Below are 16,439 nucleotides of genomic sequence, written 5' to 3' on the forward strand. Positions count from 1 at the left end.
TTATAGATCATTTAAGATCAAGAAGACTTTTTGTGCATTTTCTGAAAGTCCTGACGTCGTCGCTTTTCCTCGGGAAGACATGTCTCCAGATTTTCTGAAGGACACGGGCGTCACACGGGCGGACCACAAAGCAGCAGCAGCAGCAGCAGCAGCAGCCCAGCTTCCAGTAAAATCCATTGTATCCTTCAGACTTTGTTAGCAGATTTCAATGACAAGCCAAGGTCATCTCCTGCCCTGAGATCTGACAGGGTCCAAATCTACAGAGAGGAGGAGAACGTCAGAAGCTCAAGGCGGGAGATTTTGCTGAGCGTACAAAAACCACTGGATCAGGATCCGGATCAGCTGGGAGTGTCCAAGGACAACGATTGTGTTTGACAAAACTACAATATGCTAAATTTAAATCCTCGGTAAACCGGACTACATACTTAAAGCAAGTGAAACTGCTGGCTGGATTTTTTCACATGAGCATTTCTAATAGAGGAGAAAACAGTGTCATGCTCGCTCTGGACTCAAATACAGTGTCACCTAATGTGGTTTACTTTCACAGAAGCAATTATTTTCTGAACGTGGGTGTGACTTTTATTCAAATGTTGGATATCTCACTTTGGCACGAATCCTGCCTCATTTGCAAATTGTCGGCAATTCTATTCAAATATCACTCCCGATTCAAAAAAGAAGAAAAAGAACTCGCCACACGCACGCAGACGCACATGCAAAGTGAACCGATAGTGAACCTGAGACATCCTTTGTATTGTAAAGAGGTGCGATGAGGAGGCAGCGCCGCCAAAGACGAACGCTGCGGCGGCTTTTTCAAAGTACAGCGTTCGAGTCTTCCCCCCCTCTCACTCGGAAAACCCTTCCACTAACTTTCTCCGCATCTCGGAAGAGTTTCAGATTCCCCAAAAAGTAAACCGAGCAGCTTTGAAAGGAATGTAAAAAAAAATAAAGTTTTGGGGTGATTGTCTCATTGCTGAACTTGGGGGAAAGTCTCCAGCGCAGTGCAATAGTGAACACAGAAAAAACAATACAGCCGTAACCACCTTCACTTTTCAGACCATTGTCTGGTTCCTTTACTGGACTCTTTTACAAACACAAGCCAAGAGGACTTCACATTAAGTCGCATTAAGTCACATTAAGTCACAGACTGACAGGTAACCACTTGATTGGACGGTGTCGCTAACTTAGCTAGCGGGGACACCTTCCAAATGTAGTAGCGGCTTGTAACACGACTTTTACGGTACCTAACTTGACTGGTGCTTATGTTAATGTCAACTTTCGCTGTATGTGTGTGTGTGTGTGTGTGTGTGTGTGTGTGTGTGTGTGTGTGTGTGTGTGTGTGTGTGTGTGTGTGTGTGCGAGTGGATTTATATCCCACTCCTCACACAGATGGAGGAATGGTGCAGCGGGGCCACCGGGGCCTCCCCTCATCCTCCTCTACAGAGAGCAGGAAGAGAGACATCTACTGCAGATGAGGAAAGCGGAGAGGCCGTAAGATGAGGGGGGAGTATCGGGGAGGGAGGGAGTCAACAAGATGGGAAAAACAAGAGAGGAGAGGGGCGAGATGGGAACATAGAAAAAGCAGGTGTAGGGGGGTAAAAACACTGAAAAAAAGCAGTGAATTGCTGAGAAGAGAGTGGGAGATTGAATGAATAGGGGGAAAGGGGAACAAGGGAGTAAATAGTAGAAGAGGGGGGAGGCCGAGAGAGGTGAAGAGTGGGGGAGGAGAGGAGGAAGACAGGCAAACAGTAGGGACGAGACAAGCTGGGAATAGAGAGGAGGGAGGCGAGAGGCGTTTAAAGAGGTGGACGAGGTGTGGATAAGCAAAGAGGAGGAGGAGCAGGAGGATGGTTTGTGGGGCATTGAGAGGCTGTGTGTGTGTGTGTGTGTGTGTGTGTGTGTGTGTGTGTGTGTGTGTGTGTGTGTTGTGGAGAAAGAGAGTCCGACACAGAAGGGTATTGCTGCATAAGCAGTCTGTCCAGCTGTCTCGCCTCCGAAAACCGACGGAGACGAGTGATGTCAAGTCTCTCTCTCTCCCTTTCCCTCTCTCTCTCTCTCTCTCTCTCTCTCTCCCTCTCTCTCTCTCTCTCTCTCTCTCTCTCTCTCTCCCCCCTGTTTTACTACCCATCCCTCCTTTCTTCACCCCCTCTCTCCCCTCGCTGTTTATTGGTTTATTCATGCAACGTTCAGATGTCTAGCAGTTGGGATCAAAGCTGGAAAACGAGGTCTGCATGCTCATGAATGTAAGCATGTGTGTGTGTGTGTGTGTGTGTGTGTGTATGTGAGGGTTCATATTAAACATACACTGAATGTGTATTCATGATGGTTTTTATTTTTTTATTTTTACGATACGCATTTCCGCACCATGTTATATGTGTGTGTCTGCCGTGTCCCATGCTGGATATACTAATGTCGTGAGTGAAGTGAGACATTCGCACGCACGTCTGGGTGTTCCCATGGTGTCGCGTAGCGGAGGGAGCGAGCTGGCTAATAGGAAGTAGCAGTTGACCAGATAGACACACACTGCACCATGCGGAGACATCAAATTGGTTCTGGGGATGGGAGACGCTGCTGCGCTCACATTGAGCCTCGCTTTTAGAGAGAGAGAGAGAGAGAGAGAGAGAGGCTTTATGTCTGGAAATGATGTATGTAAAGTGACAAAGGGCGTCTGTGTGTGTGTTCATGCCTCGTTTCTGAAGATTGTTTACAGTGTGTGAGCTGAAGCGACAAGTCTCCGTCACGTTTTCTTCCATTTGCAAGGAAAGATGTCCATCATGTTGACTAAAGTCAAGTGTGTGTTCAAATTCTGGTGACCTCTTGCATAATTATGTGACAATTCCTCCTTCCCGCTGTCGTGAACGCGACACCTAGGGAGGAAATTTGGGCTCAAACTTCCACTTGGACTCGGCTTTGGAGTACTTGTGTCTTTTTGTTGCTGCTAGATGAGCAAACATTGGAGCAGGTTAAAAGTTTTTTTTTTTTTAGTTAGATGACTTGTGTTTCCTTTATTCTGGAGTCCTCCAAATGGATGAGGAGGCCGACACAGATGGGTATTGAAAAAAAAAAGACAGCAAGCAACCCATGAAATAACCTCCACAGGGCCTTGAATTCACGTCTCATATTCATGGACTACTTTGTCTTTTCATTCAGGCCCCGTAAAGAAAAAGAAGTCAAGCATTAAATGCATTGTAACGTTCCCTCATGCAGCGCTGTGGACGCTATCTGAAGGCGGACAACGGCGGGATGAACACAGTGGTCTTGGAGGATCTTTTTCTAGTTTTGAAAAAAAAATGGCCATCGCGAGAAAGAGAGGCCGTGTAAGTAGCTGCATACGTGTTCCACAGTGTGGACTCAATCTTGTTTTTTTAATTTTATTTACATTTTATTAGTCTTCAAAATCTCACATACATATATTTCAATTTTTCAGATTCTATGTATGTGGCAAACAGTGTACTTATTTTATAACCATTCAGGTATAGAGATGAGGAGAAAGAGAAGTAAGACAAAAACAAACAAACACACATATTAATAAAGAAACAAAAACAATATCATAATAACAAAACTATCAATAAAGCAGGGAGAAATCATTTTCCGTAGGGTAAAGAAATAAAGTCAGTCATTTATCTGTGACATAGTTGCACAATTTTAATGTGCATAGAAACCCAAACGCACAGTGTTGCACAGACAGATCCATGAAAGAGGAATTCAATTTGGCAAAAAAAAAAAATAAAAAAATAATGTTCTCGTACTTCAGATTTAAAACAAAAAAACACAATAAAAACAACAACAATACAAATGCATAACAAAACAAAAAGCCATCCCGTAGCCACATAGTCCCAAAGCTTTGATACGCAGGCGGCAATGTCACCATGTCAACGAGAGAAGGAAAAAGCTCTCCTCATCATCGTCATCATCATCGTCATCATCACCGTCATCATCGTAAGCAGAATTAAAGAGGCGGACAAGTCCTGGAAAACGTAATAACATGTTTAATATTACAAATTTACATTTAGTGGAATAATTGCTTCTATTTCTGTCTCTAATTGACTCTAATAGTGTTTCTCAACATAATGATTGAATATGACAAATTCAAGCTGAAGTGTGAAGCTGGAGCGACGTGGCAGACGGATAAGAGGAAACGCTAATGTGATGTTTGGGCACTTAGATCCTTCACGAGTCGCTGAATAAACACGCTGAATGTTGTTGTTGTTTTGAAGGCTCATAACTGTGAGTATTAGCTAAAAATTTGTGCTAATAATAATAATAATAATAATGATAAGAATCCAACATTCGACTAGTTAGATAAATTAACATCTTGGCTATGAATTACACCCAGAAACAAGTTCCACTGCAGCTGAAGATTCATGCTTTGAAATGCATCAAACACACAGACACACTCACACACACAGACACACACACACGCACACACACACACACTCACAGCTCGTCCTCTCTGTCTGTGTGCTCATCCATGTTAAAACGCTGACCGCGGCCGGTTGTGTTTACTGTTATTTACTAGACCAGTGGCATTCACTTTCATTCAGTAGCCGAGCACGAGATGAAGTGTTTTTTTCTCAAGTGTGTGTGTGTGTGTGTGTGTCGCTGTCTTCTCTTCTGAGTCTGTCTGCTTGTGTGTGTGTGTGTGTGTGTGTGAGAGAGCTTTTTACATGTGTCACATATGTATACATTAGACATACGTGAAAATGTATTCATACACTTAGGCATTCGCGGGATTGTGTGTGCCAACATGAGCGTGTGTGTGTGTGTGTGTGTGTGTGTGTGTGCGTGTGTGTGTGTAGTATAGGGGTTGGGGCTGACAGTTCCAATAAACATCAGCATTAAGGCAGAACCAGAACACCCATCTTCCCTTTCTCCTCCATTCCTTTCTCTCCTCTCTCGTCCCTTCTCACTGTTTTGCTTCACCTCTCTTTCTCTCTCCTCCCTCCATCTTCTCTCTCTCTCTCTCTCCCTCCACACCTCCCGTGTTCAGGAGATCCAGAAGTGCCTTTAGCAGTATACACAGGGTGGTACTTACCTTGCCGCTCGGTGTGGCTGAAGAGGCCTTTATGTGTCAGGAGAGGTTACTGATAGAGTTACACGTCTGCTAGCTTAGCTCAGCTCCCGCGGGCCTCCCTCACCGCCCTGCACCATGCTGCTGCCATGCGGGGAAACGCCATAAATCAGATTTTTCATGTTTTTTTCTCAATATTTTACACTCCTATTGACAATTTAGATTGCCCTCAAGATGACGTGAAGGTGTGCCCACCCTTCCCCTCCCTCCAACCCTTCTTGAGTTACCCAAGGAGCTGAAACTACATTTTCCTCCGTGTGGACTGGTTTTCTCACAGCAGCAATGGCTGCTGGGTAGGATCGTTGTCGTTGACATTTTAATCAGGGGATCGATTTGACAGGAAACAAGGAGGGATTACAGCATCGCGACACTGATAGAAAGGAACAGCTCTGCCCCCAAAATTCACAGCTCAGTTCATAACCACTAACACCTCCTGTCAGTCAACTCTCTAATGGGAATATTTCCTGCAAACACTTTACTGTTGGCTTGATTTCAAATAATCATCACTTTGGAAATTACAGGAGATAATTACATTTGACTTTTGGGGCAATGGTGCCGTTGACAAAACACTTTGTATGAAGCATCTAGAGGAAAAACAGAGATCACAACATTTTGGTTCAAAATCATAGGGTGAGTAATGCACTCGTGCTTCTGTTAGATTTGTTGAAATTCCCGTGGCATTACAACAACAGTAGACAAATCAAATGCGCTGCCGTAAAACCGGAGGAAGGCCAGAGTCTTCTCATGTGGCAGGACTGTAATAAACCGACCTTTGGTGCTGTAGTGCTGAGAGGGTTTTCCACACTGGGCTTGTCTTCTAGTGGAGGATGTTTTGTTTTTTTATATCTAGCATACTCTTGTTGCTTCTGCAATGTTCACTACCCAAGCTTTAATGGACAAGTAGCTGGAAAAAACATTACAGCCCCCCTTCGCACACCCACTTTTGGAATTAACTCTTTTTTACGATAGAAAACTCTTCATACTTTCCACATACATCCTGGCTATTGAAGCGTTAATGTGACTGTTAGAGCCTCACAACAACGCTGTTATAGTATTTAGTCCTAAATTAATAGAGTGCTTGCGAGTGCAACTGTGGTAAACACAGATTTAAAGTGTTGCTTTTGTGTGCTTCTTCTTGATTTTGAAGATCTGCCGATTAAACCAACTAATCGATGAGTCGACTAAATCATGCGAGTGTTGGTCGCCTGAGAATGTCATTGGTTCGAGGACATCCCTCGTTACCACGTTACATTAAACACTGGTACGTGCATACATGGACTTTGTTGTTTTACTGCATATGCTTGGCCTAACTCTTATTCAGAAAGGGAATAATTGCGTTGCCCTCTTCCTCTACTGCTGCGCGCGTTGTGCTTTCACTCCGGCGGCAGCTTCATCGTACTCCCCTCGAGCAGAAGTCGGTGCCATCGTGAGGTTCACAACCTTAAACGCCGGCTTGCCTCCACTCCAAGCGACCGCCCCCCTTGTTAAACCTGAACAAATCTTCGGCTGTTGTTCGCCGTCTCGCACGTCAAAGACTCGGCACGCAGCACAGCTTCCCCCGGCTTTGAGTCACAACCATATGGCGAGGCGAGAGATGTAATGTCTGTTATTACGTCGCGGGATCCAGAATTGCAGCTGTTTGCCTGTTTAGAATAGATGGCGATAACGCAGGTGTGTGCGTACCGGAGGTGGAAAGCAAGCAACATGTTAAAGAGATGACTTTATTGCCGTGCAGCCGGGCTCGGAGTTCCAATATGTCCGACGTGCGATCGCCGTAACTGCTGCAGGGAAGGTCACTGCCGCTCGGTTCATGTCACGACATGTGACGCGCTGCTTCCTGCCGGCCTCAAAGCAATAACAGTGAGTCCATGCAGCAGGTTGAAATACACACACACACGCACACACACAGATAATATTAGAATCCCAGACCGGTAATAATTTAATACAAAGTAGTATTACAGAGATTTTTCATGGAGGTAAATTTTCCACAACAGTATTATAATGGTGCTCTTAGGCTTTGTGTGTGTTATTAGAAGTCATTAAAATGTTCCAAAAAAAAAGCTCCTGGCTAATTTAGCTCATTACTTACTTGAATGAGCAGCCCCTCCTCATTATACTGTATTACTTTATATTAAGAGCTCCGCAAAATTATCACAGGGCCTTTGTATTACCTTTAAAAAAAACAAAAAAAAACATGCCTTAGCAGTTAGCGGCGCCATCCATCGCTGGATTCAAACTCATGGCGAGAACGGTCAGCAGCGTGCAACTGCACCCGTTCCACACACACACACAACTTGGTAAGAATTGGAAAATGTACGAGTTACTAAAATAACATTTTAGTTTGTCCTGGAAAATAAAGGTTTGTGTGAGTGAGCGGCGCTGACTGACAGTCGCTCGTTGCTTCGTCTGCATCTCCATTTCTTTTTCCATCACTCTCCCCTCCCCCCGTCCCTCCTCCCCTCCTCTTCCTCCTCCCTCATGCAGACAGCTGATGTTGGCGTGTCAGCAGTATAGTTCTTTTTCAGGTGCGAGCTGCTGCTCCTCTAGGAGTTAGTACGTGTGTGTGTGTGTGTGTGTGTGTGTGTGTGTGTGTGTGTGAGCGCCCTGTACGTGAATGTGTGTGAGATAGAATCAGATTGTGTGTGTGTGTGTGTGTTAGGGGGGGGTGCGTGTACTCGATGTCTTTATGTTTTTGCTGTGTGCATGTGTGAGTGTGTGTGTGTGTGTGTGTGTGTGTGTGTGTCCCTGCATATTGCTTGCTGCCCCATCAGGCAGCTGGATCCCCGCTCCGCCTGCATTTGCTGCATAAGGTATCTCGAGCGGTATAAGTGTACACTACACACACAATGTGACGCATTGGATTGCTCTATTGTTTTTTTGCTGCATCGAGCATTTGCACAGTCCCGCTGCATCGTGTGTGTGTGTGTGTGTGTGTGTGTGGGGGGGGCACCTTCTGCACCAGCGTGCTCTGCATCGTAGCCGGACGCTTCAGGGCGTCCGTGCGGCCGAGCGGCATCTGGGACCTCTTGCATCTCCCTCCTGCTGCAGCTTCTTACCCGTTTCTACTCGACCGAATGTTCAGCAGGATGACGTTTAATTGTCCATTTGTAAGCCAGGTGAGGGTGCTGGGGGGGGGAGTGTGTGTTTGTGTGTGTGTGTGTGTGTGGCGCACATGTGTCATTATTAACATGCGATCCGTTCATGCAGTCGTGGTGGGATGCCGACTCAGCTTTTAGCGCTACAGCAATGGCCCTCCATGTAGCTCAAGCCTGTGTGTGGCTTCATCGGCGTGAAAAGTCTTAGAAAAAACAAAACGCACCAAAGTGTCAAAATACATTTCATGAAATCATTTTAAAAAATATAACTCTTAACATATAACCGATTCTGGTGAGGTGTATTTCTCTTTTTCTTTCTTTCGGAATACTAAGTTGGTATCAGAGAACCAAACAACAAACAAAGTCCTACAAACTCACATTGTTGTTGCTGTGCTCTGGCGAAGCCTTTCCCAGTGGCAGAAACGCCAACGCTTTGCAATCACGAGCAAACATTTGAATGTCATATTACTGTTAACATCGTGCTCTGGAAACCACTGAACTGCATTTGTGCTAATGAGGCCGAAATGAAAGGGAAACATTCACAGTCGACTACCTGCCATGTACACAACGTTGCTCTATAAAACCACTTCACAAGCGTTTACACAGCTGTCAGTGTGGCTTCACGTTTTCTACTGTGCCATTATACTGTAGTATTCTTTGTATCTCCCCCCGCCCCCTTTCTAAACTTTGCGGTAATGTTGATCTTGGCCTCTCGTTGCGTTTCGCCATCTGTCTCATGCTCGCTAGGTAGTGTGTGTCTGGCAGCGCTGGTTATTTGCTTCCGTCGCCACGCAACAAGAGATTTGCGGGGCGGAGGCACCCGAGAGCTCGCCGGAGAGAGAACTGACAATGTAGACAAACAACCCGGCCGCTCGCTCGCGTGCGAACGCGCGGGCCCCGCTGTTCACGACGCGTGACCCGGGGACTCTCTTCCATGCAGATGATCGCATTATTCCCAGCATCCCTCTGAAAGCCGAGAGCGTCAGGAAACGAACTCGCAGCCGACATCCTGGTCTCCTCCTGTTGTTGTACGCACTCTGTCACTCGCTCTCGTTCTCCCGCCGTCATTCAGTCGCTTTCATTGCGTTTCTCATTCTGTCTCTCGCCCCTCCCGTCCCCTCTCGCTCTTTCAGAGTAGAGGAGAAGTGACGGATTGACTGTCTCTCTGTGGGAAATGAGCCCGCTAATGTGGCGAACGGGGCTTGTTCCATATTCATCTGAAAGCCTGTGAATCACCGTGCGGCTATAGAGGCTGCCGTGTGCACGGAGGCACATCTGCCTCCCTTCCTCTCCCTTTCCCTCCCCCCCCCCCCACCACCAAAAAAAAAAGTCAAACGGAGCGCAAAATGAGCGGTGAATATAAATCCATTTCCTGTCTCTTTCAGGTCTTCATCAGTCCATCTCTCTGCTTCTCTCTCTCCTCCTCCTCCTCCTCCCCTCACGATCTGCCTGCTCCATGACACCTCTCCATCTCCCCTTTCACACACACACACACACACACACACGATCATCTTTCCGAGCGCTATTGTTCCATCCCCCTTTTCTCTTTTCCTGCCTTTCTCTTTTAATCAGCCCGTCCTTATCGTCTCTTCAACTGTCTGCACCGTCACCCACGACAGTACAAAAGAGAGGTGGCTTTTTATGAAAAAGGTATCAGGGAGTCGGGGAGACTGGCAGACGCCTCACCAGCTGGCGCTGAGAGGGGGAGAGAAAGAGGCTGGGAGTCGTGAGGGATGGCTGCAGGGATTAAGGTATGAAGCGTCCTCAAGTCAGTCAGACACAGTAATGTGGTCCAGCGCGACTATCTGAGCAGACCCGGCGCGATGGCCGGGCAGCGGGCCAGTTTTGAACACTGGCTCAGCCAGTGGAGTATAATAGATGGACAACAAGAGGGTTGCAGGTCTGCTGCATGAGGCCTGCTATCAGTGAATGTTAAGTAGCTGCACAGTACAGTGTTCGAGCTGAGAGCGCCGCTGGGAAGAAGGCCTTTCACAATAAAAGGCATCATGTTCCAAGGCAAAAGGGTTCACCGAGTGGATTTGGGCCTTCATTGGTTTGCAGTTGTAGTTAATGAAGGTGTCTCTTGACAGAGTGAGTTATTAATAAAGAGGAATACGACCCGGTGTCCAAATGTTTTGTTTTTTTATTTTGAAATGTACGTTTTGAAGGATTTTTAACTAAATAAATGTGCACAGGCGCCTTCAAGTTGTGCTTGAAGGCGCCTGTGCAACTGTTCAACTTTTAGTGCTCGAGCTTCAGCAGCGCTCAATTGTAATTGTGCCGTTTATCCTCTTTGTACAGTTTGCTTCAAAGCCCAGCCCGCTCCCTGGGGGGTTAAGGCTTTGCCATCATGCTAATGACACAGGAAGTAGTCTGACAATGGAGCTATTTTGGGGGGATCCCACCTTTTTTTTCCCACGTTTTTGTGACCACTGTTGTGAAAACTGAACATCCGTAAACTCTGGCTCCAAAGATCTCCTCCAAATTGTTGGAATCAGCCAAATATCCAGCCACGACAATAACAACGTTTTACGTCACGGAGCGACGCTTTCTGTCCTCCAACACAAGAAACTCGGCCTGGTCTCCGAGGCTTTTACGTCTGCTATGTTGGCTTTATTACATTTGTATTTCAGTGACTCATCCTGTGCCAGCTGAGGCGAGACGATTCGGCAAGTTTACCAGTCACAGTTACACAACGTCTCTCTTTCTCGGCGCCCGTCTTTTTCTCCAAATGTTCCCCGTTTCATGCTTCACTCCCGAGAAGAGCTCCATACCAGAGGGGGTTACCGCATCACGGTAGCACGCCACCAGTGACGTCAACCTTATCAGTAGAAAAAAGCAGCTTAAAAGCAAAAACAAACAAGCCCCCAAGAAATCTATAAGAAGCAGGATTTGGCCCTGATATGATGCAGTCATGCAAAGCTGTCGTTTGAATCGTTCGACCTAATCTGGTTTTAGTTACGTATTAAAAGGCGCAGGGAGGGAGGGAGGGAGAGCACCTCCTGGGCAAAGACTTAAAGTCACTCCAAATCATGTTTGGTTGAGATATTCTGAGCGGAAGGCGTCGGAGAATACGTGTCACAAACCGTGTTTTCGAACACTAAAGTTGCCGCTTCGAATCATCCGACTTCTAAAGTGCCTTCGCCTATCAAACCCAACACACACACACACACACAGACATAACAGACGCGCAGAGATGGATTACCAGACTGAGAGTACTGTGTCCACAGTATTATGCAAAGCTATTCGTGACTGACAATGTAATGGGAATGGCAAATTAGTCGCAAATTGGCAGTCTGCTGTCAAACTTCTGGAAAGCAATATCTGCTTTCATAAATTAGTGCTTATGGTGGCCTGAGTAGGACACACAGCCACTGAGCAATGAAGGCTCCACGGTCCCTGATGTCCCCTTGTGTGGATGATCATACCTTTTTATTTACCTTAAATATGATCAGTCATGGTGAAAGTTGGCTGTTGTGTAAGATGAGTTATGTTAATGTCGTTTTGCTCCTTTGTGTATCGTAATTGGTGCGTCACACCTGGAGCTAATCAGCCAATCAATGATGGAAAGAGGAAGCGGGGTTGTGTACTCTGTTCAAACAGAAGGCGTTGTTGATTTCTCCCCTTTTTATGGGACTGTTTATTCAAATTGAAGAGGTCTTTAACACCGCCCTGTTCATCTTAACAAAACTGTTCGAGCTTTGTTAAGTTGCCTCGGGACTGTGGGTGAACGGCAATAATGGAGTCCACGGGGGCTTTGAAGCCGGCACGATGTGTCTCACTTTCCTCAAAAGGCTTTTACTCTCTCACTTTGTGTCGTACTGAGTCCACAAGCTGGAACGCAGCCGTGTCTTTAAGCACCGATCATCTCGGGACAAAAGGGCCGAATGAAACGTTAACAGCCTTGTCTTCCACCATCGGCTCCTCATAAGTGTTCCCGTACAGCTAAGCGGCATTTGTCTCCCGGCCACAGTTTTAAAACGTGTGGTTAAACGCTGTGAACGGCAACAAATCAGCATGGTTAGGGTTAGTAGAATACGAGCGCAATAACTTCTTTAATATGTTTTGAGTTGCACACGTGAGTGGAAACATGTCAACGTTGACTTGTTGGTCTGTCGCGGCACACGAGCAGCGGCCTCCTGTGGGGGGAATATCTCATGTTGACCCACCCGTCCACCCCGAAACTCCTTCCCTCGGAGTACGGTCAGAAACATATGAATGAGACGGCAAAACGATCGCAATCCTGGGAAAGAGAAAGGTTTTCGTACTGGGAAAGTTTTGAGACGACCGGGCTGCGTCTCCAGGTCTTAGTTCTCTTCCTCTTCATCCCGGCTGTACTTTCCATCATTGTCTGTCCTCTTGTGTATTTCCTCGAGCCTCTGACATCTTGGAGAAGAAGCGTCAACATGATCAATTTTACAGTGAAACGTCACCGCCACCATCCAAACGCCCTTCATCAGCAAGCTCTTAAACAAATCAATTCATTTGTTAATTAATCAAACAAGTGCACTGATGTTGTATGTGGACATAGAGCTACACACACACACACACACACACTGCTCGCTACCCACTGTCCCAACACACACGCATACACACACACCCTTTTACTCCTCCCATTCTCCTCTGTGGATCTCAGTATGAAAGGGTCCTTCGCTCAATTCTAATTTAATCTCCGATCTCTTTTTCGCCATCGATCTTCATACACCCTGCGCGCCTCAAAGTGATATTGAGAGAGGGACCGGTATGGAGATGGACATTGATTTGGAATGAAGAAAGAGAAGAAGGAAAAATCGGGTGGATGGGCTTGAAGAAAAGTGTTGCGAGGAGAGTAGAAAAACAGAGTGACAGAGACGGAGGGGAGGTGAGAGCTCCCGCGTTGATTAGATCGACTTCTGCTGATATTACGACGCTATCGGTTCCGTCCCATTTCCTCCTCAGCTCGGAGAACTTCATCAGGAGGAAGTTAGCGTGAATTATGCAGCGGCCTTGCCCGGGCGGCTGACAGGTTGCTCTGCCTCGCTGGTTTACTGCTTTCTGCGCAGCAGCCTCCGTATACCAGCCCGCGGCGCAAGCATTTGCCGTCTTGCTCGGGATCTCCACTTTGTGCCTGGGTTGTAGGGGTTCAGATGCAAAAGCCTGCAAACAAACAGGGGTTGGCTCTTGCTTTTTTTTTTCCTTTCTGAGAAACGGTAAATGTGTGAAAGGTAGCGGCCTCGTGGGGGGTTTTTCAGTTTGCAAATGTCTGCACTGCCGGCCCGAAAAACTGCAATAGCAAAAAATCAACACAAAAAAACTCTGACTGCTATTGTGGAAACCCAGAGTTTAAGTACACAGCTCAGTCTTATTAAAGAACTGTGCGATAAGTAAACATCAGCGGCCTTTTCAAGATTAGCCGACTGTTTCTGAACGGCGTTTCAACATTTAAATAACCAGCAACTACCGGTAGTGACAGCCGAGGCGGACGTGTTTACCAAGAAACCCCCACAAACGCCCATTCTACTGCAATTAGGCCGTGGAGGTCAATACTCCCAAATCGCAGCAGCTGCCACACGAATAAGCATTACAGGGTGATTACAGTGCTACTCAGCCCGGGCCTCAATCAGGAAGTGGACTTCAGATGAACAGCCCAGGTTGAAAGAGGCAGAAGCCTGCAAAACAATCAAAATACTCAAAATCTGCATCACAAAAAACTGTTCTGCTGTTAGTTTTTTTTTTTACCTTTGTCAGTTTTATTAAACCTTTAACTAAGACTGGGTAGTATTGTTGGAAATAACAGACACTTGTCTACCCAATGATGTTTTCTTCTTTCAAGGTCATTCAAGGTCATGGCTCGTGGGAAGTGGATGATCCAAATCAAAGGCGCACACATGGCTCTACATTAACCTCTGCATGTACGCAATTATGTACTTTCCTCTTGACATTTAATAAAAAGCATGTACGCCTCTCCTTCAAGAACGCTGCGCCGACATATCTTTTGAAGATAAGCCAGGAAGTACAAAACAAGACGCACACAGAATAATTTGCATACATTCAAGACTGTAAAAGTTTCAACTGAGAAATGTCACGAGCGATCGTTCCTGCTTTTCCACAGCGGCTGGTTGAGACCCAGAGACGCACACGAGGGACGAAGTGTTGCTGTCGGCCCCGAGAGCTGGAGGACAGACCAAGAGGCCTTCAACAAAGGTCCACGTGGCAGGTTTTGTTTTTTTAGAGGCGCTGCTTCAACAAGTCTTGTGGCCTTGGAGCACATTGGTGGAATTCATCGCGCGCTGTAACACAGCTGCCAGATATTTATTCAGGATTTTGCTTGACTTTGGCAGTCACCTGTAACTCCCTCACTCGGATCTCCTCTGGCAGAGCGCTCTGCTGGAGGATTTCAAAATAAAGGGCTGAAAAGCGGAACAAAATTTCTTTTTTTTTTAAAAAAAAGAGGATGAATTATAGATACATAGATAGATACATAGATAGATACTTTATTAATCCCCAACGGGAAATTTGTCGTCAAAATAGCAGCGCCACACACTTTACAGACACAAAAATTTGATAAACTAAACAAATTAAACACACAAAATAAAATAAAATATATCTTTTTGAAAAAAAAAAATATATATATATATATGCAGTAAATACACAATAAATACAATAACTGCAATAAATTAAGGAAATTAAATTAAATGTAAACAGTGTGCAAAGTGTGCAAAGTATGTAAAATATATATACTTTGTAATAATATATACGTTTAAGGTTATATGAGTAATAATGGACATTCAAAGACACCGTCATTTGTTATTTCTGCATTTTGACTGGTTGCATTTCATCCACAAATATTAGTATTTAAAGATAACCTCAATAACACTAACAAGGGTGAATGCAGAATGCTTTTTTGAGACGCTACAACAATGTGGTGAAGCATAGACGAGGCAAGAAGAGATAGAAGAGAGAGAAAATTCAGGCGTTGCATAACTGAATATCGTCCTGTTACGATGCCGAACAAAAATCTCATCATATCGCCCAAGCCGATATGACAGATTGTCATTTTTACGATCACCAATCTGCTCAGTGAATAACGGCAGAACAGCGAGGCAATGTCATGGTACACCTTGTGTGATCGGGGCGGGGTGGGCGGGCCCAGAGGGGCGGGGCGGGGCGGGGGCCTCCTCGCTCTCAGCGGTGGCCTTGGCCCGACGGAGCCGAGGCCAAAAACCCGCTGGGCTCACTTCACCTCCTCTGCTTAGCCCTGACACATCTGAGCCGAGGAGACAGAGAGAGAGAGGGAGGATGAGGGGGGATGGGAGAAAATACTCCCATCCCCCATACTCAGGTGGTTAGAATGAGAGAGAAGAAGAATGAAAAAACAATCAAATAAAACAGAAACTAAAACAGACGGACGCTCTTGTCTTCTGCCGTTGGTGTCCTTAACCTCGCCGCCGCCCTCGGTGGGCCGCGCGAGCCCACTTCCTTGACCTCGGGGGTCGATCAGCCGAGCTGCACGTGTGTGTGTGTGTGTGTGAAGATGCAGCTCGCGAAGCTTCGCCTTCGTCTTGCAACCGCTCCCACTCAGTAATTACAATAGCCTCTCATCCCCCGGTCTCTCCATGTGGAAAGGAGAATATCTTGACTTGAATCCGAAAGGGGAAAACAAGGACTGAGGGTCACCTGCTCGCGTACAGTATTGACTGATGCTGAAAGCTCATTAGGAAAGAAAAAGGTTATTTATAGAGAGATTCGAATTGGAGATGCGGTGTTTCATGTAAGACTGCCTTTTCAACAATGCTATTTTATTGAATTTTTTCACATTTCAAAGCAGTAAACAAAAACAGTGTAACATATGCTGCACATGTCGGTAACCAGTTCATTTGGGCCGCAACTAACAACTATTTAGATCATTAAATTATCTGTCAATCGCTAATTCATTCTTTTTATACATAGTGTTTTGTGTGAATCCTTTTGCCAGAAGAATCGAATTGTTTGACGAGATATTTAAGTGTTTGTGCTCATATTCTCTTCAGGACACTTGAGGACGAATATTACTGGGGCCAAGACAGACACTTTATTTAATATTCAGGTACTCGGACACAATTTTGGCACACTGACCAAACATATGAGCAGAGTGGCACCACCTCCGCCTCATTTTAAACCAGATGCTGCTTACTCTACTGGCTTTATTTTAGTTCTTCCCGAAGCTGTCAAGGCTCTATCACAGATATAAATGGAAACACATCTCAGAATACTGCAGTACCAAACTACAACCTCTCAAGAATGATCATGCAAATGCT

Source organism: Clinocottus analis, unplaced genomic scaffold, assembly GCF_023055335.1.
Source record: "Clinocottus analis isolate CAN_PGR_092001 unplaced genomic scaffold, fCliAna1.0.p SCAF_14, whole genome shotgun sequence".
NCBI classification, from domain to species: Eukaryota; Metazoa; Chordata; class Actinopteri; order Perciformes; family Cottidae; genus Clinocottus; species Clinocottus analis.